Source organism: Lissotriton helveticus, chromosome 3_1, assembly GCF_964261635.1.
Source record: "Lissotriton helveticus chromosome 3_1, aLisHel1.1, whole genome shotgun sequence".
Taxonomy (NCBI): domain Eukaryota; kingdom Metazoa; phylum Chordata; class Amphibia; order Caudata; family Salamandridae; genus Lissotriton; species Lissotriton helveticus.
The window spans coordinates 2018385993-2018413070 of NC_136061.1; the positions used below are offsets into that span (position 1 = coordinate 2018385993).

The window sequence follows — 27078 nt, forward strand, 5'->3', positions numbered from 1 at the left end:
TCCCAGACAATCTGGTTTCCTGTGATCCCTGTAGGTATTTCCATAATTTTTATTGACATAGATTTACTTCCCTGTATGTCTAACCTGTCCGGCCTTCCCCCCTCCCCTTTCCCCCCCCCCCACCCACCACCACCTTTGAAGGTGAAGACTTGGTGCACATATGAGATGCATGGAAAATCCGGGCTAGCTGGAGTTGATACAGCAGCAGCGAAACAGGCGCTACATCAATTCTTCCAGCCGTGAGCAGGTGATGCTTTAGATCTTCGGCTGCACAGCAGGGCCTGCGTCAGAGTTGGAGCAGGTGTTTCAGACGTCAGAGACATGGTGCTCTTGTCTCATCAATCTTGAAGCCGCACAACAGGCCGCGCCGATGCATTGGTTTATCAACCGCACGGCAAGCTTCCGGCAGGAAAAACAGGTGTTGAAGACTAGTGCGTGGGTTTTCTTCTTTTCGTCCTGCAGAAGCCACCTCTAAGGGATCAGAACAGGAATTGGCACCACTTGGCAGGTCAGAGCTCCCAGCAGAGGAGTTCAGGGGGTACAGATGGAGTCTTTTATGGCCCTGCCTGAGACTTCAGAACAGGAGGCAAGCACACACATGCTCATGTAGAACCTTGGCAAGCAGGGTGATGAAAACAAAGTTTCACTCTCCTAGACAGAAACAGCAAATAGTAGGCCAGCACAACATAGTAACAAGCAGAGTGGCAGTTCCCTTACTACAGCTTCTCCAGCTCTTCTTCTTGGCAGAATCTCCTCTTAGTCCAGAAGTGTTCTGAAGTTAAGATGTCACAGCTCCAGTACTTATACCAGTTTCAGCCTTTGAAGTAGCAAACTTCAAAGGAAAGTTTTTGTAGTGCACAAGGCCCTGCCTTTCCCTGACCTGGCTCCAAACAAGGTGGACACAGCTTTATGTGAGGACAGGCACAACTTTATTCAGGTGTCAGTGACAACTCTTCCCACCCCTCTACCTCAGGAAGACCCATCAGCCTGGTGATGGGCCATCAGGATATGCAGAGCACACCTCAGCTCCCTTTCTGAAAATGTCTAGAGTGCACAAACAGCCCAACTGTCAGTCTAAACCAGATGTGGATTCCACAGGCAGGCAGAGGTACAGAATGGTAAAGCAAGAAAATGCCCACTTTCTAAAAGTGCCATTTTCAAACGCGCAATTTAAAAAGCAACTCCCTCTCTCAGTCCCACCATGAGCGCTCCTGACGCCGCCCCGCGACCCCATCTTCTCCTCGGGGAGGACTGCAAGGGCAGCTCGAGGGAGGCGGATGCCGGCTACGATCAGACGAATAAGCACCTGCGGATCCTGGGCAAGCCTGTGATAGAGAGGTAAAAGACCCCCTACATGCACAGCCTGGCAGGGCCAGCGACCAGCGTGGCTGCAGCGTGCTGGAGACAGGTTTGGCATGGCCATTGCTGCCACCAAAGTGGAGGAGTTTCCAATCGACGAGCACTGGATCATCGAGTGCAACGATGGGGTCTTCCAGCGGCTAGAGGAGTAGGCCAAGAAACAGCCCCACAAGATCATCCCCTTGAAGGGCTTGTGGGAGGACGTTGTTCCTACACTGCCCGATGGACACTTTGATGGCATCCTGTATGACACGTACCCACTGTCCACAGAGACCTGGCACACTCACCAGTTCAACTTCATAAAGGGACATGCTCATCGACTGTTAAAGTCTGGCAGAGTCCTCACCTACTGCAACCTGACATCGTGGAGGGAGCTGCTAAAAACAAAATACACCGACATCGAGAAGATGTTTCAGGAGACGCAGGTCCCAAAGCTGCTGGAGGATGGCTTCAAGGCGGAGGATATCAGCACTACATTGATCGATCTTGTACCTCCCAAGGAGTGCGAGTACTATGCCTTTCCCAAAATGATCACCCCCACAATTGTCAAGCGTTAAGTCCTACCCCTCACAGGCGTGGCAGGTCCAGAAGAGATGCCTGTACCTACCTGCTCTTGGAAACACTCCTACAACGCTAGCCTCTACCTGTGATAATATATGATTTTTGTTACCGCTCTATTGGACATCGAACTTTCCTGGACAAAGATTGCTCTGGCGAGTTGTAGATAGAGAAACTAATTTTCATACCAAGCCCCTTAAGCGCCAGATGCACCGTCTCCTGCTACCAGAAGAACAACCCTAATTACGATTAAAAAGCAACTTCACTAAAAGATGTATTTTTTAATTGTGAGTTAAGGAACCCCAAACTACAAATCTCTATCTCTTTCCAATTGAAATTTACACGTGTAAGAGGTTACAAGGCAGCTCAATGATAACCTAGGGGAGAGATAGTCCTTGCAATAGTGAAAAACAAAATTAGCAGTATTTCACTATCAGCATATGTCAAACTCACCAGTACATGTTGTGCCTTTCACATACACTACACCCTGCCCATGGGGCTACCTTGGGCGTAACTTAGGAGTGCCTCACATGTAGAAAAAGGGAAGGTTTGGACCTGGCAAGTGGGGAGCACTTGCCAGGTCGACATGGCAGTTTAAAACTACCCACACAGACCGCAGTGGCAGGTCTGAGACATGGGTACAGGGCTACTTATGTGGGTGGCACAATCAATGCTGCAGGCCCACTAGTAGCACTTGATTTACAGGTCCTGGGCACACGCAGTGCAGAATACTATGTATTTTCTAGGAAATGAAATCAGCCAATCGTGGATAAACCAATCACCAATACAATTAAGACAGAGAGCATATGTACACTGGCACTGGTTAGCAGTGGTAAAGTGCCCAGAGTCCTAAAGCCAACAAAAACAGGTCAGAAAAAATAGGAGCATGAAGGCAAACACAGAAACAAATGTGTTACTCTCTGTCGCCCGTGTTCTTCGGCTAATGCTTGCTTGTTAGTCCCAACAAACCATATGAGTCATTGTAAGCCTTATAAAAAGGTTTCAACATAAAATAACACACCACTGAATTGGTTACTAGCTGCTCTCATCAAATAGGGACAGCCTTGACTAAGCAAGGGACAGTTGACTACACAAGACTAAATCAAACCGACAATGTAACATTTGATAGGGCATTGTGACCCGTCTCCCAATACTAAGGTGCACGAGTCGAAATGTCAAGGAATTAGATTTATTATTATAGGTTCTATGCATTGCACTAGACTTGCCTTTGTGCAAGTGTGGTTGTGGGTTGTTAATTCTGACGTTTGTGCTTTTATGTGGTCTACAGTTGCATACATAAGCGTGTGGCATTAGAGCCAACGTGTCTGATGTCACAATGCTTTCTATTTAGAGGTGTTATGAACCCTTGAGTTGAGTGCTTCCATGTTTGCAATTGCAACAGTGATCGTGAATCGAACGACATAAACGTTTGTGTGATTTATGAAAGTAGTTTGATTGATTCATCATAAGTAAACCCATGGTTTGAGAGTAAGTAATACTTGATGTTTATCTCTAGCTGCAATATCAGAAAAACAACAAAGATGAATGAGATCTCTGCATTGATTCAAACCAGAAAACATCTGCTTTGCGATGCTTTGGGTTCGTTGGGTGATTTAAGCATGGAGGAAGCTTGAGAATATTCAGGGAATGGTGTGAATATTGATTTTATAACATATAGATACAAACCAACATCGAGTGCCCAAGGGATATAAGGAATTAGCAAATATGCTGTTAAGCTTCTTGACATTTTCATATGAAGGTTATTTATTTTTTGACAGATAAGGAACATGAATTAATGGTTACGATAAAGTCTGAATACCCTGTTAAATTTCAGCAGGTCAAACCTATAGAAATTTAACAAGGCAAAAATGGCCAGTAATTTAAGGGACACGTGGATTTTGGTGCGGTAAGCACGAACATCTTCTTGGCATTTCCAGTTATTGGGGAAAAACTCATTATAAGTAGTATTTATTGCACTAGATGAACTTCGACCCCTACGTTGTTGTATTTCATTGGGTGCGATAAATATCGCACCAAACATCAGCCCACTTTTAATGGGTGGCAGGGTATGGTGCCACAGATCACAATCCATATAGGTTATCTTACTGATACGTAAAGGCATATTGGAATGTACATTTTTTGACAACTCAGCCGAGAAAGCACCGACTGGGCACAGTAGAAAGCACCCTCATGACGTATTTAGAAGTGATGAACATCACTATTGTCTGATTAATCAAAAGTTACTGACGAAATAAAAAATAATAGTACATTTTGCTAGCTTTAAATAATATTTCTATCCTTATATTAGGGCTGGTTTTTATTTACAGTTCTCATAGATAAACGATGCAATGTTATCTAATAGATATCCAATTGTAATTTAAAGTTTGATAATACTATGTATTCATATGGATGTATGACGTTACAATGCATACTTTTACAACGCATACCTTTACAACGCATTTTTTACAACGCAACATCCATTATAACACATTCCATTACAACGCATGCCATTACAATGAATTTTTAAAAACTACCTTTACAACGCATACCATTACAACGCATACCATTACATTGCATGTATGGTAAGTATTGGATAGTGTAGGGGTATAAATTACTATTCTAACTCCAGGGGGTGCAACAGTAGGGTAAGTGTTGGATAGCGTAGGGGTAAAAATTACTATTCTAACTCCTGGGGGTGCAACAGTAGGGTAAGTGTTGGATAGTGTAAGGGTACTATGCGTTGTGATGGTATGCGTTGTAATGGTATGCGTTGTAATGACTGCGTTGTAATGACATGCGTTGTAGTGGTATGCGTTGAAGTGTCATGCGTTGTAATGGTTGCGTTGTAATGGCATGCGATGTAATGGATGTTGCGTTGTAAAAGTTTCGGTGTAATGGTAGTGCGTTGTAAAAGTTGCATTGTAAAGGTTGTTTCCCATTCATATAGGTGCTCACCAGAACCCTGATTATAGATTAATAAAGAGTTCAAACTAACATAAGTAACTAGCAAACATTTACTAGAATTCATTACGGACGGTTTAGCTAGCAGAACTGTGGGACCAGTTGTAAGAACTTTCTCAATTAAGTGAGTGTGGCTCATAAAGAGCTGATATGTCTTGAGCGGAAGCTTAGTGTTAGAACACATTTAGTACATTTTACTGAAAATACTTTGGATCTCTCGTAGAAATAAGGGGGCATTTTAGGAAGAACCTCGTTAAAATTATCACCGTTTTAGCGGCAGGAAACTGCTGCTAAAACAGCGATAATGGGCTTGCTAATATGCGTTATAGAATTCCAATAGAAGCCCAGGTTAGATGTCCTGTACATCTAACCTGGGTTTCTATTGGAATTCTATAACGCATATTAGCAAGCCCATTATCGCCATTTTAGCGGCAGTTTCCTGCCGCTAAAACGGCGATCATTTTAACGAGGTTCTTGCTAATATGCCCTAAGGTTTTCACAAGACAGGAGACAGCAAATGCTGTAGGAAGACATAGACAATGGCACCCACACTTCAAGAGGTCACTTCAGAAACCTTACCAGCAGACTTAAATGGTATCCTGCAGCTGAGAGTCATGTCATGATCAAGATGGCAGAACATCAACTGCATCCTCAATAGAGGTATGCTACTCTTTTAATTGTAAAGCCCTTCATATATTGAGCTTAATTGAAACTAAGCCATTCAGAAATCTTTAAATATACCTTAGTACTAGACAAGCAACCTATGTAGGTAACCTGTTCACAAGACTTTGCAGCTGACAGAATGACCACCGGTTTCACCCTAAAACGACAACAACATTAAGCGCCTTACTTCAGCCGCGGTGCGTCCATTGGGGCGTAGGGGCGTAGCCCCACCAGCCCATGGACCCGCGGCTGCCAGTAAATAATTTAAATAAATGTTGTTCCAACTTCCTGACTCCTTTTTATTTTTCGCGCCGCCGGGCAGCGCCCGACTGAAATGGGAGTGCGCAGGGGGGCAGGCTGCGGGGCTGGTGTGAGTGATTGACAGGCCGCGCGAGTCGAGAGTCAGTCCAGACATCACGTGACGAGACAAGTCAGAACGCGCATCACAGCTTGGGGCAGAAACTTGCCCGAGCATGCGCATATTAAGCTGCCCCACATAGTGACTGGGGGGGGGGGGGTGCAGGTTTATTCGCGTGCGGCGCAGCCCTGGCGTTAAAAGGGCGACAGGGCGAGCAGTTAGTGTGCCCTCCAAGCCAATCCTGGATTGGCTGGTCACCATTCCGCAGAGCAGGGGCAATCCATATTGGATGCCGCGCGTGGGTGGCTCAGCCGCAGTGCACAATGGCCAATCACTGTATCTGACTTCTTGTAGTCATGCAGTGATTGGCCATTGGCGCGTGGCGCTGCTGTCGACGCGTTGGATTCGGTAAGCGCCGCGGTAACGGTTCAGTTTCACTAGTCCGACTCGCCTCGTGGTTGTGTGTGGAGTGTGAGTCGACTCGTGTGGAGTGGAGACAGTACTGTGTGCGCATCACCGCCGGCAGCCTGTGCTTGCCTTTTGCTGCCTGTTCCTTGAGGTGAGTGACGCTGGGAGAGTTTACTAGGTGAGAAGGGGAGGGGGGGGATGAACAGGGACACTGTTCTTAGTCTGATAGCAGTGGGGTGGTGTAGGCAGTTTATTGCACGCTTTGCAGGGGGTTCAGGTCCGAGGGTGTTCACCCCACCTTGGAGGTGAAACAAACAGCCTTGCTTGCCCTCACTTCTCACACCAGTCTGCTTTAGACTTTTTACCTGTCTCCGCCCCAAACGGATTCTTTTTTTCTTACCCTTTTGTAACCTCCTGCAGATCTGGTAAAGCAGAAAAACAAACGCAAACATTCCCTCCTGTGCTGCCTGTCCCCTGCCTGTCCCCTGCCAGGAGACCCCCCATGCTAGTGACGAGGGAGCATTTTTTCACAGTGCAGCATTTATGCTTGGAGAGGTCTCTTGGTAGCAGGTGCCAGCTGCGGCCTCCGGCGAGTGTCACCTGTCCGAAGCGCACACCTCCACCCACAGGCTCTGTAGGCAGCCCAGGGCGGGCTCCAAAGGGCGGAACTCTGGGAAGTGGGCTTGGTTACTCAGCAAAATGCAGTGTATGCAATGCAAACACCACTTCGAGCTGCCTCTGCCATTTGTCTCAGAAGGCCTGCCCTCGAATGGCTGCTGCTGACTATGAAAAAAGGAAAACGAAACAGCATTTTCTGTATTCTAAATGAATTTAAAAACTGCAGCCAGCACACGTCTAGTTTTAACACGTCTTGATTTAATAGACAATGTGTGGTGGCTCTGGCAACTTCCTCCAACGTTACTCTGCCATTTAAAATACTCCTTATACTTTTCACAGCAAGTGATGTATTTAATACCTTTACCCTGTGGCTCTGGCTCATATGCCCAACATACTGTGGAGCTTCATAAACACATAGGGAAGCCCCTTACATTGTAGGGAGCCCACTTCCACGTTTCCTTTGACTGCAAAGTGGCCACCAATTATGTTGGGTAGAGGTGAACAAGCTCAACCCTATTTTGTTGTTTATTAGGCCAATATGTCCATAAAAATAGCCTAGCTACATATAAAATATATACAGCAACAACAGTTTTAACATATTTCCCATATGCATAAAAAGTAGAACACAGTTAATGATACTTTTGACACAAGTTGATGTGTTTATGTAAGAAGAACCCAGGTCCCCATGCTGTCTCCTTAGACTGCGTCATAATTAAAACATCCATGGGTTTTTCCATTGTGTCGGAACCGAATCGCTACCTCTTTGGCCCAGAGACCAGCAAGTGTGTCATAACTGCGTCAACACTCTACTTCACCATCTAAGTAATTATTTACTCTGATATCCCTTCCAGTGAAAGTGGACCGAGAATGTTGTTTTTTTTTCCGTCCCGCCCGTTCTGTGGGTAGTGAGAACAATAAACCTCTCTCTGCCAGACCTTGTAGGAAGGCAGCGGCTGGTGTGGATTGGTGTTGCATCGCGTTCCCTCTGTTCTGTGTGTCCCTACTCCACCGCGACTATGGTGCTATATAGAATGCTGTAGTTTCACTGGGTTGGTCTGGTAGTTACAGCCGGTGGGATCTTACCCTAAGCAGGGACACGCCATGCTAAGGGTGAGCTGTCCAGTAGATGCATACATGTGACCTTCAGCTGAACCTGATGTTTCCTCAACCTTACCTGATGGGTGACTCGAGAAGCTTCCGGTGCATTCTGTTTCTGTCGGGGCTGCGGACTGGTTAATGCGTGTAAGGAACTTTGCTGCAGGAGCCATAGCAGCGTACAGGGCCTTTCTCTTAGGATGGAAGGAGATGGAACAAGGACCAACATGTCTACTGATGGCAATAAAGTGTCTGCTGCTCTGTAGCCACTTTTCTGTCGAGTCCCCCAGAATGCTGTGGATGGCTCAAAGTCTTAAGTGTCAGTATGAGCTGGCAAGAAACTGCAGCCTAAAGCGAGATCTTGTGTAGAAGCACTCCCTAGCTGGAGGCGTTCTTCCCAGAGAAGCAATGCCTGTAATAAAGCAATGCACCTGAAACGCCGAGTCCTGTCACAGGGGCGCAAGGCAAACCCACCAAGCGCTATATACCCTTGGTATGCAAGTCAGCAGGCAGAAACAGGGCTGTCTGGTTTTATTTCGCCGTGTAAAGCCGGGCTGTGCAGCTGCATGCTAAAGCAGAGACTGTGCTTTCAAGAAAACAGTGCCTGCAAAAAACACCCGCTAATGCCCGGCCTCCTGTGAACCGTGTTTGAAGAGCAGTTATTTCAAAGCCTTCGCAGAAGTTAAAGTGGGGCTTGGGCTCTTCTGCCAAACGAGGAGCGGCGCGAAGTGCCGAGAACGGCACAGGCTGGTCAGAGCTGCTTCTAAAGCGCCACGAGGCCTGCGGTGCCGGGGACTAAAGCACCACGAGGCCTGCGGCGCCATGGAGCAGTCACTGCATGCGTGTTCTGTGCCGTGAACAGGACTTCCCAGGCTGACGGGGTTGGAGTTCCTGTTGCCATTGCCTGCGTGTAGGTTTCAGGCCAGGGGTTCAGATCCCAGCAAGTTGGTTCAGAAGGTTAGCATAGGTGTAGGTATGGGTAAGATCATCAGGTGAAAGGTTACGATCCAGTAAGACAGCTAGGTCTGTTAAAGGTCCTGTTGGATAGATCTGGGTCTAGCCTCAGTGTCTCACGTGGGGGCTGCAGATTGCTAGCTGAGCAGGTTAATGAGCCTGCTGTAGAGACCTCCATGTAACTTCCAGGCCCCTGAGATGCCTCGGCTGGTAGTGCCTCTTCTCAGACGAGTGCCTCGGTCGTAGAACTACAAATTGATGCGTGGGATTACCACATATCTAAGTGCTTGCAATATTGAAAGATAATGAAAAGGGAAGTAAGTATGTAAAGTGGTAAATGTGTTATTGGAAACCGAAAGCCGGTCTCCTCTACCCACAAATCAGTAAGCCCTCTCCTCCCCAACTCACACACTGGTTTTCTGACAGTCACTCTTTTTATGAATTAGTGTTTTCTAGTCATGACTATGAAAGAGGGGCGAGGAAAAGAGGGGTAAGGAGTGGAGTTCGAATGGAAAGGGAGCACAGACTGACGGATTACAGCTAACAATGCTTTTTAACAGCCAGATAGCGAGCCTACACTTTGTCTGCAGGATGATTTCAACTACGCAATGTCGTGCTCACTGCACTGCGTCTGCCCTCAGCTGCAGCCCCAGCATGCACTGCTCCACTCGCTGCACTCTCTCACCCAGCATCTCATCACTACCTTTGCCCTAACATCGTCACACTGGATTTACCCATACACACTACCCTTGAACCCAAAACACCCTTGCTCCAACCTAATAGCATTGCATCTTCACCAGTTCATTCACTTACCTATTTATCCATCAGCCCATCCATGCATTTACTCGCACAGTTATCTGTGCATCCATGGGCTACGTTCTCCATCCATGCACTGGATCACCCATCCCTTCGCTGCTCCTGCCCCTTCCATTGACCCTTCATACACTGACACCCTCGTAGTTCTAGCTTTAATACCTCACTCTTTTTTGCCACTATTGCCTTGCTCCTCACATTGCTGTTGCCTCTCGCATTGCCGTTGCCAGCTACACACTGCCCTTCTTTTTAGGCTTGCCCATTCATCTGGCCTTCCATTATGCACTCTCACACCTATTCAATCATTCATTCAATCACATTCTTGTATCCACACACTCCACTGCCATCTTAGGCACACAGTTAACGAAGAGACACTTTCACTTCTAAGCCGGGTCTAATGGCGCTTTCGGGGTTTACGTTTACACTCTGACAGAGAAGAGTTGCATAGCTTTGCTTTGGAATGGGAATGTAAGGAATAGATGACAGGCACTGCTGGAGATGAACCCCTTCCAATGGTGGGAATGAATCCCTATCCACGGTGGAAATTGAGAAGGGAACATCCTCAAAATGTAATAGGAGCATAGGACAGGAGGTTTCTCCTTGTCAAAAAGAAAAGTATTTTAAAGTATAAATGTGTATTTCTAAGCAGTTAGAGCTGCATAGTGAAAGGTACGCCTTGTAAATGTATACGTTTAAATGCTTATGCATGCGAGCACCTCTGAAAAGCTGCAATTGCAGCTTTTCTGAAGTACGGCTGGGATTTACCACAGCCCTGCACTACTTGTGCTGCATGTCAAGACTAGGGGTAAACGGCAAAGAACTCCAAACCACGCAACCGGCCTGCCAAACAAACCGAGTGGTATGCGCATGGGGGAGTGTGACGCAGTGGTAGACAGTGCACAGGGCATGGGTGCCATAGAGTGCAGGAGACAGAACAAAGTAGCTAGTCAGTCCCAATCAACATGTCTTCTATTTGTTTTCAAGTCCAGGTAGGACAGTAGGCACCATATCTAATTCATTATGCTCCTCGTTTTGCCCAGTCATGCCTAGCAGTCCTTACCGCCACAACCATTATTTTTTCAGAAATCCCATACCGTGTGAAGCTGCTCAACACTGCTGCAGCCCCTGCGCGATTCTAGCAGGTACTTTCCGCACTATTATTCGGCCAGTCAGAGAGGCCACTACTATGTCATTGCAACACAATATTTACACCAAATCCCCTGTTTTACAGAAAAGGATTTACCCAGTGCACGTCCTGAGGAGAACCCTCAACTCACCAGTGGTTCGAAACGCGTTGACCCCCAGCCTGTGACAAGGAAGAAGGGTGCAGCCAGGAAATAATTAATATTACTGTCACCCTCCCTAGCTGTTCAATCCTTAAAACACTCAATCACAGGTCTATTGAGACAAGCAGGCAGTTTCATTGAATTCTTGTGTCGCCTGTCCATTGGTATACTATTAGAAGGACTGGTGCTTTCTGTTAAATGTTTTTCATGTTTCAATTGATTTGTATATATTATTGTTTTTGGTGTCCTGAACTTTGAGTATTTATTGTGAACATTTTCCACACTTGTATATATTGCGCACAGTATTGTCTGAATGTTTACTTGATTGTTTTGACAAACGTGCCTTTGAAGACATACTGATAAATTAATGAAATTTGAACAAAATAGAATAAAAAGTTTTCTTTAAACAAACTTGTGGTTCACGCAGTACAGACAGGCTGGGTGTTTCCGAAATAATTACAAAGTAAACCTGACTAGCTACTTTGTTCTGTTTCGTGAGATTATTGAAGTCCAAGCTGGTCAGTGATAGGACCCAAACCTCCTTTTGTTGAATTCCCAATAGAGTGCAGGAGGGCAGAGAGTCCATCATAGCTCAGTGAAAGTGGGAAACGTCGCAGAGTGGGCGTTTTGTTTTGTTCTGCTTTAGAATATGCTGTAGAACCTTGCATGGTCATTCTGTGGTTATACTGAATAAGCAGCTACCTATGTTATGCCATCTATTAATGTAATAACTGCACTTTCACAATTGCTTTATTAACATTCCTGCTTTCTCAAATTTGCTTGAAAACGCACGCTTTTTCTTCATTTTTTTCAAAATTTTCTTGGGGGGGGGTTACACCCCCAAACTCCCCTTTTGGGGGTCGGGCTCGCTCGCTGCGTTCGCTCGCTACGGTGCTGTATGCACAACACTTTGCGCCCCACCACCTTCGAATGTCACCCACCGCCCCTGCCTTACTATGAGTTTAGCAGTCCCATGGACTAGCGGTGGCGGTCCGGGCTCGGTTAGCTCGGCGGTCTAACTGCCATATTACGAGTTGGGGGGATCGGCTTTGCGAAGACCGCCGCTGGACTGCTGAGACTGCCAGCCGACTGCCAAGTTTGCGGTCAAGGAAAGACAGCTGCCATAAGGCAGTACAGGGAGCTGCACCACCTTCCGTATTACAAGTTGCCTGTTCAACAAGCAGACAGCGGAGTTTAAACCACCTGCTTCAAGGTGTCATGACAAAGAATTTGGGGTGCGCACTTACCCATTTCTTCTTCTTCCAGGCAGATTCAAATGTGAATCCCTTTCTCCAGGTCTACCCATCACAGCAGGATCTTTGCACTGAGGATTACTACCCTACTTGCAGCGATCTACAGGTGAGTCGTTTTTTAACCATATACACATTGCCAGGACTGCCAATGACTTTCGTTGCGCGCACTGCATCACATTTGGTGATGTAGTGCACGCAAATTTTTTTTTTTATTTATTTAAATGTTTACTTACCTGTTAAACTCCGTAATCTATACATTACTATCCCCCACCCTGCCCCTCCCCCTGCCCACGTCACCGCCCTGCAGTAACTCCTACTGCCGACCGCTACTGCCCTCTTATCGGCAGACAAAGAGCCATCAGAGGACCCTTCGGCTCTGTGGTGAAGGTAATGTAGATATCCCTCTAACTGTATGGGGTCCAGCACACTTAGGGGGATAGAATAGAAAGTCGTGAAATGAAAGTTACAATTTAAAATACTTATATGGCGTACACTAGATCACGGTTTTTGATTGACTGTAGAAAGTTAGTTTTTCTTCAAGGTGTGTGCAGCATTGAATTTATGTATTACATTGTATTTATATTTATGTTAATTCGTTATCAAATAAAAGTAAGTAATTAAATACAATTAACACCTTACATAAAAATACAGCAAATTAGATATGTCAGGTGTTTTTGAGAGTGTTCACCTGTATCTGTTCTTCTTCAAGAAATTGATTCATTAATATAAATGTTCACTGTAACTAGTAATTTACCATTAGAATAATGTCTACAATTATTTATAGCTTGGAATATACTGAACAATATGATTTGTAGGGAGATTTGTATGTGATTACGCGGCAAGACAATCTCCATTTTCAACTTGTATGACTAAGTATTTTCTTACAGTGAATTGTAAATAACGGTCTTAATAGTGTTTTGCCAGAATAGGCAGTTGAATAAATCAGTATGGATTGCATACTCATATTACTTTTACATTAGCCTACACAAGCCATGTAGAAACTAAATATTAAATAAACACTCAGATAGAGCATGTGCCATAATGTCATAAAAATGGAAGCAAGCCTTATACAAATGTTAGTAATGTAACAGAGCAGGTTTATACATTTAATTATGCCACTGCACTGATGATCTCGTTTCTTTCTTTAGCAAGAATCCATTTACCATTGGCATAGCACACTTTTAGGTTGAAGAACTCTGTCCATGATCAAACGTCTGCATCGTGAAGCAGCTTAAATATAGTATATAGTGGGCTCGATTGTGATGTTGGTCGGAGTTGCCTCTGACTGACACCTTCACGGTCTCGGCACTGACCTACCTCCTGTAAGCAGTCCGAACACCACAATCACAATGCGACTGCACATGGTGCAGTCGTATACTTGAATGGGAGCTTGTGTTACGGCCGTAATCCAGCCGTTGCACGAGCTCCCATTGAGAAATGGGAGATTCTGTTAATCCCTGCACCGGGTGACAGGTACCTGCCATGCGGTGCAGGAATGAACAGGAGGCACCATAGGCCCCCAACCAGAGACCGCAAACTCTCTTTCCGACAGGCTTTCCATTGCAATCCCAATGGCGGAAACACCGTCCATTGGGATCACTAGCCGGTCTCGGACTGGCCGACGGGCTCCTTAAGCCCAGTAGAGTCCAGCCGGAATGACCGGCCGGTGTCATTTCCGACCACCTGTATTGTAATGAAACCACAATGAGGTTTGGAAAGCCTCCAATCTGTGGTCGGAGGCTTTTTGAGCCTCATCATAATAAGGACAGTATATTCAGTGATACTCATTACTAGCTTTTTAGCCTCTACTTTGAGGCAGTGTCTGTTTTATTATTACACAGACTGCATGCTTTGTTTTCAGAGCGATGTAATGCAGAGTTTAAGGAAATTATTCAATGTCATGCACAAAAGGCAGGAGGTGGGATACTCTTCACAGATCAGGTCGATGAAGAAAAAAAAATGTTTGCTTATAGGTGGAAGATATTCACATGCTTGGGTACGTACGATGCCAGGTGGATAATCTTCTACAAGAATAGCTGCATGCATATTAATACATCAGTTTACTCAATGTCAATTTATACAAAATGGCTTTAATTAATAATCTTATTCCCCTGATGTAGAAGAATCAAACACATCCAACAATACAAGAAGTTGGGCATACTCCCTGGTTAAGACATGGGTGACCACTGATTACAGTGGTCACATTCGAGTAACTTTTTCAGTAGTCACATGGTTTGAATACAGGAAGTACATATCATCAGACTCAGTAAGGGATGCTGCAATGGAGTTAAGTGTTTGAAGGAGACTTTCTAGTGACAGCTCCCTGTCCTAGGCATCTGCTCAGGTTTTCTTCTCATTAGAACTCTGTTTTGGGAGTGTGGCAGTCTTTACTACATTTTTAAACGCCTCCCCCTTTGCTCCACAGATTAAGTTGATACCCCATCTATGTCCACCATGTTGAGTTGCACCTCGCACAGAAAGTTGACTAAAAGAATGCAGTTGAAGGGGCCTCCACTACCTGCAATATGGAGCAGGTCGTGGGAACAGTAATGTCTCTACCAGGGGGGGATTGTGAATTATTTAACTACAGATTAAAGATAACTTGTGGAAAAAGGAAAGGAATCTTGGTGGACAATACCACACAAATTTAACAGAGGGTTCTACTGATCTGTAACACCCCAAACCCCACATGCAAGAAAATAGCCAGAAGAATGAAATACTCCCCACTTTGAACAATATAGCACAATGTGAGTGACTGAAACTGACCATTTCTCACAAAGTTTCCTTTCTCCCTACTACCATTCTTTCTTTCCTTTTCTCCTTTCCAGGTTTCCCTCCTTGCATTTTTCTTTCTTTTCTTTTAGCCTTCTTTCCACTCTGCCTCCTTTCTTTCCTTCCATCTTTGCATTATTCTTTCCTTTGTTTTTTCGTGCTATTGTTTCATTCGCCTCTCACTTTTTGTCTTTGCATTTTTTATCCTTTCTCTTTATCTCCCCATGCTTGGTTCCACTGTCACCTTGTGAGCCTATACCTGTGTCATGATATCTTTTTTCATGCAGTGTAATATGTTAGCTACTGCTTCTGCCTTGTGGACCTGCGAGTCTCAGATCAAAGTAATGAAGGCTCATGAAATAACTGCTTAATTTGTCCAGTGATACTCCCACTTAAGCTGGTATAGCAGGTGTCGTGCTCCACCCTTGCCCACATATTGTGTTTTAAACGTCCTGTCTAACACATACACCTCATTCATTAAATACAAATCTAAAAGACCACCTGAAAGACACCTGTTGATGGTATGGATGACAAGTAGTCACAAGTAAAATCAACTGCTTCCTTTTCTCTTTCCTTACATGCTCTCTTCCAATTGACTCCTTGTAATGTTCCCTTCAAGATTTCTGGCTAACTTAAAGGGAAACCCAGGCCTTATTACTAAATTACAGGCCCAGAAATTCTAACTATGGTTGCCTACTACAATTTTTTGCATTACACATTACTCATTTGTAAACGTAAATTCACCACACTGTGTTCATCAATAAAAGCATATTGAAAATGATCAAAGTTCGCTCTAGCAACACTCAGTTTAGGGGATTATGGTTGTCACAGATTAAGCCTAAAGTCAGAGTTATTTTGATAGGTTTTACAATTCTTGTTCTGTGAGGAGGACTACTTTTTGTGTTGGTAGCTGATTTTAAGGAGCAAGAGGAGGATGAGGTGTGTGCCCATTACAATGAATCTAGAACAGAACAGTATTCACTACATTGTAGGTATCTTATCAGGCGTTAGTACATCATAGCAGTTATTCCATAGTAGGTTAGTATATGTAAGGATTAATAAAGATATATATATAGCTTTTAATGTCTCTTAATCTTTTTCCTATATTTAATTTCTCTATTTGCCTATATATTCTTTCACAAAAAGAATATCAGTCTGTTTCCTAGCAATAGCAGGAGGCTTGTGCAGTTCCTAGAGTGTCACTGTTGCATTCCAGAACTGAACCATGGCTGACCCAGCTGATAAGAAGCTCTGTGTGCCTAAGGAACTCCCAGGAAGAGGAAGAAGTAATTTGCACTTGAGAGACTATGGAAGGAGAAAAGACATTGAAGCACTCTATAATGTGGGAGCTTTTCACACTTCCTCCTGGAAAAACAGAACTAAGGGGGTCATTATGATGGCAGAAGGACCGCTACCGCCGGGCCGGCAGTGGTGGTCCGTCTATCCTGATGACCCCCTTTGTTTGTGTCCCCCCCCTTCCTTTTTTATCAGGTCCTTTTTAATAGATTTGCCGGAATGGGAAAATATCAAGAGTGAAAATACCAAGACTGAGCTAAAAATTACAAATATCTGCCAAGTTTTATGCATCTATGCCAAAAGGCGAGCAATCCCAAAATTCATTTTCCAGGGTCAAGATGTACATAAAATGAAACCTTCGAAACCCACCTGACACCTTTTTTTAAAAATATCGGAGCAGCTACTGAACAAGAAACCATAAATAAACAACATGGATACTAAGGGGCACATTAGTATGGTGGGCGGACTTTGTCCGTCCGCCATACCAGTGGGGAATGGGACGGACCGCAATGCTAGCGGCGGTCCCGCGCACCCCATTATGATGCGCCCGCCACACTGGCGGGCGCATCCTGTATTTTTATCATTGCGGCCGCCGCAATGATAAACATGCATGTTGTGCTTTAAAAAACACAACGTGACAGGCACCGCGCGGTGCCTGCCACGTTGTTCTTTGAAAGGCAGGCTGCACCCCCCACCGCCCCTGGAGTCCATGGGGGCCCGCAACGGACCCCCCAAGCAGACTCCGCATGCCTTTCCGCCACGGAAAGGCATTCAAAAATGCAAATTCTAATATGGCTTGCAGTGTCTGAAAGACACCACCACCATATTGAACCCTTTTAAGCCCGGTCGACATGTCGACCGGGCGGAAAAGCGGCGGACGGTCTTTCCGTCCGCCGCGGACCCCCCAGCCATTATAATATGGCAGGGGTCTTTTCTACAGGGATGGCGGGCTGATTGCCCACGCACCGGCCCGGCAGGGGCAATCCGCCCTCCATCCTAATGGGGCCCCATGTGAAGTTCTGCTTTCATGCCAAGTTTGGTGCAAGTCCATTCAGCAATTTATGTCATAGTGTAGAGCACATTTTCCTTCGCGACTTTACTATCAAATGCTTTTTTGTGACTCACAACGTTGTTTTCACCTTAAACAAATGAGATTACATCTCATTGCCCATAACACAATGACAGAGACTATACATGTGGTATTATTTATTGGTGTGAGCATGTGTTGTTATTTAATTCAATTGTGCATACAGGTGTTGTTATTTATTGGTTAAAATATTACAAGGTCTTGCATATGGTATGTTAGCTTATACGGCTATTGTATGGCTTACGAACTGTGATCCTAACCGTGAAGTTCATTGGTTTTTGTTTTAATTTTTAAATATCAATGGTCTTAACCAAAGCTAACTATTGACTTTTTTTTTTTATCATACAGCACGGTATTCAGACAGAATATCGAGTTGGAAATGTCGATTTACACAAATATCGACTTGGAAAGAATATTGTGGTCAATAATATTGCTTTTAAAGTCAGAAATATCATTTTTTTAAAATATAGAGGTCATTAATATCGTTTGCAAAACATAGTTGTATAAAATATCGATTTGTTAATTAGTTTTATGTATTTTAGTATATATTTTAAATGTATGTGATGTATTTTTTTGTATAAGTGTTGGTTATGTTTTTTGATATATGTGTTACATTTTTAGTAGTTATCAATTTTATTTTAATTAAATAGGGAGGGAAATAATTTAATTATAATAAATTAATGATTATTTTTTATTTATTAATATTTATTTAATTAAGATTTTATAGTGTTAATTGTGAGAAGTAATTTATTTGTAATTAATTATTAATTTGTTGTTAATTGATATTAATTAATTCGTAATTAATTATGGTAATAGATGTGGGTTGTGGGGTTTATGGGGTAAAGAGTAGGAAGTAATTTATTTTTGATTCATAAATAATTAATTAATTAATTGTTAATTTATATTAATTAATTGATTGTAAATTAATTATGGAAATTATGTAACTAAATTTAGGTGCGGGTTGTGGGGTTTATAGGGGTAAAGGGTGGGAATTTATGTTTAAGTAATTAATAATTAGTTGTTAATTAAAATAATTAATAATTGAAAATTAAAATGGAAATTATGTAATTAATTTTAGGGGTGGGTTGTGGGGTTTATAGGGGTAAAGGGTGGGAAGTAATTTATGTTTAATTATTCAATATTTAGTTGATCATTAATATTAGTTAATTAATTAATTGATTGATATTTAATTAGGGTAATTGTTTATATTTTTTGTGTGCAGGTTTTACTTTTATAGGGATAAGGGTGGGGGGTTAAAATAATTGTACTTACTTTATAATTAATTGTTAAATACTATTCGTTTTTTAATTGAAAAGAAGTTTTAATTGTGTAATACATTTTTCACAATTTCATTTTAGCTGTGGGTTGTGTGGATTATAGGGGTAAAGTGTAAGAAGTTTATTAATTGTTATGAGTTTTAATTAGTTTTTTAAATAATATTTTTTTTGTTTGTTAATTAACTATGTTAATTATAGAAGTAAATTAAAAAGAATTAAATTAGATGTTGGATGTGGATTGTGTGTTGTGATGGGATTGGAAATATAAAAAAGTACATTTATATAATAATTAATGTTTTTGTTTCTAACAAATTTCTTTTTTTTTTTGTCACCTAATTTGAAAACAAATACATACCATATGATCAAGCACAGAATATATATCCAATTTTTTTTTCCTTTTCGCCCCCCCACCCATTCCCATCCCCCCCAACCCGCCCACTTCCCTGAACCAAAGGAGACCGCATTTCAAGAAAAAATTTGGTTAGATTAAATTAAATTAAGTTTAATTTATGCCCAGAACTATCCTTTAGCTAATAACTTTTAGACTAACCAGTTCTGGTTCTTACCAGTTCTTCCTAACCTAACGGACCGCTTAACCTAGCCTCCAACTTAACAGCTTAAAACATAGATTCATTAATCCATGAGCTAATTGGAGCCCAAATATCAGCCCCCTTTTTTCTAGCTCTTAAGCCTCTGCGTTTGTATATTTCTTTCTCCCAGCGGTATGTAGCAAGCAATTTTCCCAGCCAGCAATGAACTGAAGGGGGTTCTTTATCAAGCCACACTGTCGCTATGGTAAGCCTAAACACCGCCATCATAATATAAAGCAGCGTCTTCTTGGATGTAGGCAGGCCCTGGTTGCTTATGCCCAACAGTATAACTTGTGGTGACAACTCAATATCATTATCCAATATTTGTTTAACGTAATATCCCATTTTTCCAATTAGTCTCGTTAAGCAGGGGCATGTAGCAAATATATGCACACTATCGGCGGCCAGCTCTCCACAACGGGAGCAATAAATTCCTGAGGTACCTCCCCACCTAAAAATCTGCGCCGCAGTGATATACAACTTTAACCACGTTTTATAACATTGAACCTGAATATTAGATGAGATAGCTGCAGTAGAGCTTAACATTAAAGAGTCCTCGCAGACCCCCGGGTCAGCTTGGACCTTCTCTTGCCACCGGTCCTTGTGCTTGGCGAGATCATCCTCCATTATATCATTAAGTAGTGTATAGAGCTTAGAAATTGATGCCCCTTGCGTTCCTAAAACTGCCTCCATTAGTGGAATTTTATGGCCCTGGATCATCTTTTTAAAAAGGAAGTCCCTAAATTGTAAATATTTAAAAAAGTGATTTAGATAGAATTGTATTATCCCTTATTAAGTACCCAATGTGTCTTATACCCCTATCTCCTTCCAAGATTCCATATAGCCATCGTGAAAAATTTCTGTTAAACGTTGGTTGTTTTGTAAAGGCGTATACCTAAGTATCCTATTTAATTTCAATTTTTTCCTAATTGAGGTCCATATTTTAAAAGCACCCAACAAAATATTGAATTTTACTCTTTTGAAGTAGGCGAAATCAATGTGCCGCACCAGACACCCATGGGCCTCTTCCCCAAGCAATAATTTGTATATGGAGGGGTAGGATCCGTCTTGGTTATTAGAATATCCATTAGTGGAGAAGTGTGGCTCAGGGGTTAGAGGCAGCAGACCCGGAAGCTGAGATCGGTCCTGGACCAGGGTTCAATTCCCCGCCTCGGCGGGGTCTTGGGCTAAAAATTCCACGGACTCGATAATTCTCGCCCCGGTGCCTCCTCGACTCACGGGTTCACACTCTGCGGCTCTGGGCAATAGCTTGCTTAATCTCCACAACGGCCCCTCGCGGCGGGATGCCTGACTTTCACCTTGTGGATACCCTGCTATCTCACAGGGGAATACCAGGAAGGGTTCCCTAAGCAAGCGCCGGGAAACCCACTGCGGGTAGCTGTGCGCTATATAAGCTTAACTACATTTACATTTACATTTACCCAACAGCTCGGACATCTGTTGGAAATTTTGAGCCTCATCATAATAAGGACAGTATATTCAGTGATACTCATTACTAGCTTTTTAGCCTCTATTTTGAGGCAGTGTCTGTTTTATTATTACACAGACTGCATGCTTTGTTTTCAGAGCGATGTAATGCAGAGTTTAAGGAAATTATTCAATGTCATGCACAAAAGGCAGGAGATGGGATACTCTTCACAGATCAGGTCGATGAAGAAAAAAAACATGTTTGCTTATAGGTGGAAGATGAGATATATTCACATGCTTGGGTACGTACGATGCCAGGTGGATAATCTCCTACAAGAATAGCTGCGTGCATATTAATACATCAGTTTACTCAAAGTCAATTTATACAAAATGGCTTTAATTAATAATCTTATTCCCCTGATGTAGAAGAATCAAACGCATCCAACAATACAAAAAAAAAAAGAAAAAATCCAACAATACAAGAAGTTGGGCATACTCCCTGGTTAAGACATGGGTGACCACTGATTACAGTGGTCACATTGGAGTAACTTTTTCAGTAGTCACATGGTTTGAATACAGGAACTACACATCTTCAGACTCAGGGAGGCTGCAATGGAGTTAAGTGTTTGAAGGAGACTTTCTAGTGACAGCTCCCTGTCCTAGGCATCTGCTCAGGTTTTCTTCTCATTAGAACTCTGTGTTGGGAGTGTGGCAGTCTTTAGTACATTTTTAAACGCCTCCCCCTTTGCTCCACAGATTAAGTTGATACCCCATCTATGTCCACCATGTTGGGTTGCACCTCGCACAGAAAGTTGACTGAAAGAATGCAGTTGAAGGGGCCTCTACTACCTGCAATATGGAGCAGGTCGTGGGAACAGTAATGTCTCTACCAGGGGGGGATTGTGAATTATTTAACTACAGATTAAAGATAACTTGTGGAAAAAGGAAAGGAATCTTGATGGACAATACCACACAAATTTAACAGAGGGTTCTACTGATGTGTAACACCCCAAACCCCACATGCAAGAAAATAGCCAGAAGAATGAAATACTCCCCACTTTGAACAATATAGCACAATGTGAGTGACTGAAACTGACCATTTCTCACAAAGTTTCCTTTCTCCCTACTACCATTCTTTCTTTCCTTTTCTCCTTTCCAGGTTTCCCTCCTTGCATTTTTCTTTCTTTTCTTTTAGCCTTCTTTCCACTCTGCCTCCTTTCTTTCCTTCCATCTTTGCATTATTCTTTCCTTTGTTTTTTCGTGCTATTGTTTCATTCGCCTCTCACTTCTTTTCTTTGCATTTTTTATCCTTTCTCTTTATCTCCCCATGCTTGGTTCCACTGTCACCTTGTGAGCCTATGTCTGTGTCATGATATCTTTTTTCATGCAGTGTAATATGTTAGCTACTGCTTCTGTCTTGTGGACCTGCGAGTCTCAGATCAAAGTAATGAAGGCTCATGAAATAACTGCTTAATTTGTCCAGTGATAAATCCACTAAAGTTGGTATAGCAGGTGTCGTGCTCCACCCGTGCCCACATATTGTGTTTTAAACGTCCTGTCTAACACATACACCTCATTCATTAAATACAAATCTAAAAGACCACCTGAAAGACACCTGTTGATGGTATGAATGACAAGGAGTCACAAGTAAAATCAACTGCTTCCTTTTCTCTTTCCTTACATGCTCTCTTCCAATTGACTCCGTGTAATGTTCCCTTCAAGATTTCTGGCTAACTTAAAGGGAAACCCAGGCCTTATTACTAAATTACAGGCCCAGAAATTCTAACTATGGTTGCCTACTACAATTTTTTGCATTACACATTACTCATTTGTAAACGTAAATTCACCACACTGTGTTCATCAATAAAAACATATTGAAAATGATCAAAGTTCGCTCTAGCAACACTCAGTTTAGGGGATTATGCTTGTCACAGATTCAGCCTAAAGTCAGAGTTATTTTGATAGGTTTTACATTTCTTGTTCAGTGAGGAGGACTACTTTTTGTGTTGGTAGCTGATTTTAAGGAGCAAGAGGAGGATGAGGTGTGTCCCCATTACAATGAATCTAGAACAGAACAGTAGTCACTAAATTGTAGGTATCCTATCAGGCGTTAGTACATCATAGCAGTTATTCCATAGTAGGTTAGTATACGTAAGGATTAATAAAGATATATATAGCTTTTAATGTCTCTTAATCTTTTTCCTAAATTTAATTTCTCTATTTGCCTATATATTTTTCACAAAAAGAATATCAGTCTGTTTCCTAGCAATAACAGGAGGCTTGTGCAGTTCCTAGAGTGTCACTGTTGCATTCCAGAACTGAACTATGGCTGACCCAGCTGATAAGAAGCTCTGTGTGCCTAAGGAACTCCCAGGAAGAGGAAGAAGTAATTTGCATTTGAGAGACTATGGAAGGAGAAAAGACATTGAAGCACTCTATAATGTGGGAGCTGTTCACACTTCCTCCTGGAAAAACAGAACTAAGGGGGTCATTATGATGGCAGAAGGACCGCTACCGCCGGGCCGGCAGTGGTGGTCCGTCCATCCTGATGACCCCATTTGTTTGTGCCCCCCCCCTTCCTTTTTTATCAGGTCCCTTTTAATAGATTTGCCTGAATGTGAAAATATCAAGAGTGAAAATACCAAGACTGAGCTAAAAATTACAAATATCTGCCAAGTTTTATGCATCTATGCCAAAAGGCGAGCAATCCCAAAATTCATTTTCCAGGGTCAAGATGTACATAAAATGAAACCTTCGAAACCCACCTGACACCTTTTTTAAAAAATATCGGAGCAGCTACTGAACAAGAAACCATAAATAAACAACATGGATACTAAGGGGCACATTAGTATGGTGGGCGGACTTTGTCTGCCCGCCATACCAGTGGGGAATGGGACCGCCGCAATGCTAGCGGCGGTCCCGCACACCCCATTATGATGCGCCCGCCACACTGGCGGGCGCATCCTGTATTTTTATCATTGCGGCCGCCGCAATGATAAAAATGCATGTTGTGCTTTAAAAAACACAACGTGACAGGCACCGCGCGGTGCCTGCCACGTTGTTCTTTGAAAGGCAGGCTGCACCCCCCACCGCCCCTGGAGTCCATGGTGGCCCGCAGCGGATCCCCCAAGCAGACTCCGCATGCCTTTCCGCCACGGAAAGGCATTCAAAAATGCAAATTCTAATATGGCTGGCGGTGTCTGAAAGACACCACCACCATATTGAACTCTTTTAAGCCCGGTCGACATGTCGACCGGGCGGAAAAGCGGCGGATGGTCTTTCCGTCCGCCGCGGTCCCCCCAGCCATTATAATATGGCAGGGGTCTTTTCTACAGGGATGGCGGGCGGATTGCCCCCACCGGGCCGGCGGTGACAATCCGCCCTCCATCCTAATGGGGCCCCATGTCAAGTTCTGCTTTCATGCCAAGTTTGGTGCAAGTCCATTCAGCAATTTATGTCATAGTGTAGAGCACATTTTCCATTGGGACTTTACTATCAAATGCTTTTTTGTGACTCACAACGTTGATTTCACCTTAAACAAATGAGATTACATCTCATTGCCCATAACACAATGACAGAGACTATACATGTGGTATTATTTATTGGTGTGAGCATGTGTTGTTATTTAATTCAATTGTGCATTCAGGTGTTGTTATTTATTGGTTAAAATATTACAAGGTCTTGCATATGGTATGTTAGCTTATATGGCTATTATATGGCTTACGAACTGTGATCCTAACCGTGAAGTTCATTGTTTTTTGTTTTAATTTTTAAATATCAATGGTCTTAACCAAAGCTAACTATGGACTTTTTTTTTTGATCATACAGCACGGTATTCAGACAGAATATCGAGTTGGAAATGTCGATTTACACAAATATCGAGTTGGAAAGAATATTGTGGTCAATATTATGTCTTTTAAGGTCAGAAATATCATTTTTTTTAAATATAGAAGTCATTAATATCGTTTGCAAAACATAGTTGTCTAAAATATCGATTTGTTAATTAGTTTTATGTATTTTAGTATATATTTTAAATGTATGTGATGTATTTTCTTTTGTATAAATATTGGTTATGTTTTTTGATATATGTGTTACATTTTTAGTAGTTATCAATTTTATTTTAATTAAATAGGGAGGGAAATAATTTAATTATAATAAATTAATGATTATTTTTTATTTATTAATATTTATTTAATTAAGATTTTATAGTGTTAATTGTGAGAAGTAATTTATTAGTAATAAATTATTAATTTGTTGTTAATTGATATTAATTAATTCATAATTAATTATGGTAATAGATATGGGTTGTGGGGTTTATGGGGTAAAGAGTAGGAAGTAATTTATTTTTGATTCATAAATAATTAGTTGTTAATTTATATTAATTAATTGATTGTAAATTAATTATGGAAATTATGTAACTAAATTTAGGTGCGGGTTGTTGGGTTTATAGGGGTAAAGGGTGGGAATTTATGTTTAAGTAATTAATAATTAGTTGTTAATTAAAATAATTAATAATTGAAAATTAAAATGGAAATTGTGTAATTAATTTTAGGAGTGGGTTGTGGGGTTTATAGGGGTAAAGGGTGGGAAGTAATTTATGTTTAATTATTCAATATTTAGTTGTTCATTAATATTAGTTAATTAATTAATTGATTGATATTTAATTAGGGTAATTGTTTATATTTTTTGTATGCGGGTTTTACTTTTATAGGGATAAGGGTGGGGGTTAAAATATTTGTACTTACTTTATAATTAATTGTTAAATACTATTCGTTTTTTTTATTGAAAAGAAGTTTTAATTGTGTAATACATTTTTCACAATTTCATTTTAGCTGTGGGTTGTGTGGATTATAGGGGTAAAGTGTAAGAAGTTTATTAATTGTTATGAGTTTTAATTAGTTTTTTAAATAATCATTTTTTTGTTTGTTAATTAACTATGTTAATTATAGAAGTAAATTAAAAAAAATTAATTAGATGTTGGTTGTGAATTGTGTGGTGTGATGGGACAGGAAATATAAAAAAGTACATTTATATAATAATTAAAGTTTTTGTTTCTAACGAATTTCTTTTTTTTGTCACCTAGTTTGAAAACAAATACATACCATATGATCAAACACAGAATATATATAACCATTTTTTTTCCTTTTCGCCCCCCCCACCCATCCCCATCCCCCCCAACCCGCCCACTTCCCGGAACCAAAGGAGACCGCATTTCAAGAAAAAATTTGGTTAGATTAAATTAAATTAAGTTTAATTTATGCCCAGAACTATCCTTTAGCTAATAACGTTTAGACTAACCAGTTCTGGTCCTTACCAGTTCTTCCTAACCTAACGGACCGCTTAACCTAGCCTCCAATTTAACAGCTTAAAACATAGATTCATTAATCCATGAGCTAATTGGAGCCCAAATATCAGCCCTTTTTTTTCTAGCTCTTAAGAGTCTGTGTTTGTATATTTCTTTCTCCCAGCGGTATGTAGCAAGCAATTTTCCCAGCCAGCAATGAACTGAAGGGGGTTCTTTATCAAGCCACACCGCCATCATAATATAAAGCAAAAACAACAAATGATGGACAGAATGCAGAACAATGTCATACATTCACCCCAGTACAGAGATCTGGGCCTAAATCCATCGTTATTGTGCACTCCACACCACCCCAGGTCAGACATGGCCATTATGCAAATCAGCCTTGACACTGTGCCTCATGGGAAAAGTCCAGCCCGAACTGCCAAGCCATGTCTTTCCTGGACCGGAATCAAGCATCCAAGGACCGGTTTCTGCCTATCAGCCTCCATCAGCCTGGATAGCTTGACTCCAGTGGTCTGGAGAGCATGGGACTCACGTCTGAGCATACCCATCCCACTTGGGGTGACAAATGCAAAAACAACAAATGATGGACAGAATGCAGAACAATGTCATACATTCACCCCAGTACAGAGATCTGGGCCTAAATCCATCGTTATTTTGCACTCCACACCACCCCAGGTCAGACATGGCCATTATGCAAATCAGCCTTGACTCTGTGCCTCATGGGAACAGTCCAGCCCGAACTGCCAAGCCATGTCTTTCCTGGACCGGAATCAAGCATCCAAGGACCGGTTTCTGGCTATCAGCCTTCATCAGCCTGGATAGCTTGACTCCAGAGGTGTGGAGAGCATGGGACTCACGTCTGAGCATACCCATCCCACTCGGGGTGACAAATGCAAAAACAACAAATGATGGACAGAATGCAGAACAATGTCATACATTTACCCCAGTACAGAGATCTGGGCCTAAATCCATCGTTTTTTTGCACTCCACACCA

At 42.2% G+C, this 27078-nt stretch overlaps 1 long non-coding RNA gene and 1 pseudogene across 7 annotated transcripts in view; one reads left to right on the forward strand and one right to left on the reverse strand.

Moving 5' to 3' along the window:
* The window catches only part of LOC144824073 (uncharacterized), a 347831-nt gene that overhangs the window by 176611 nt on the left and 144142 nt on the right, over positions 1–27078 (reverse strand). The window lies entirely within an intron of this gene.
* LOC144825241 (guanidinoacetate N-methyltransferase pseudogene) lies at positions 1202–1916 on the forward strand (annotated as a pseudogene).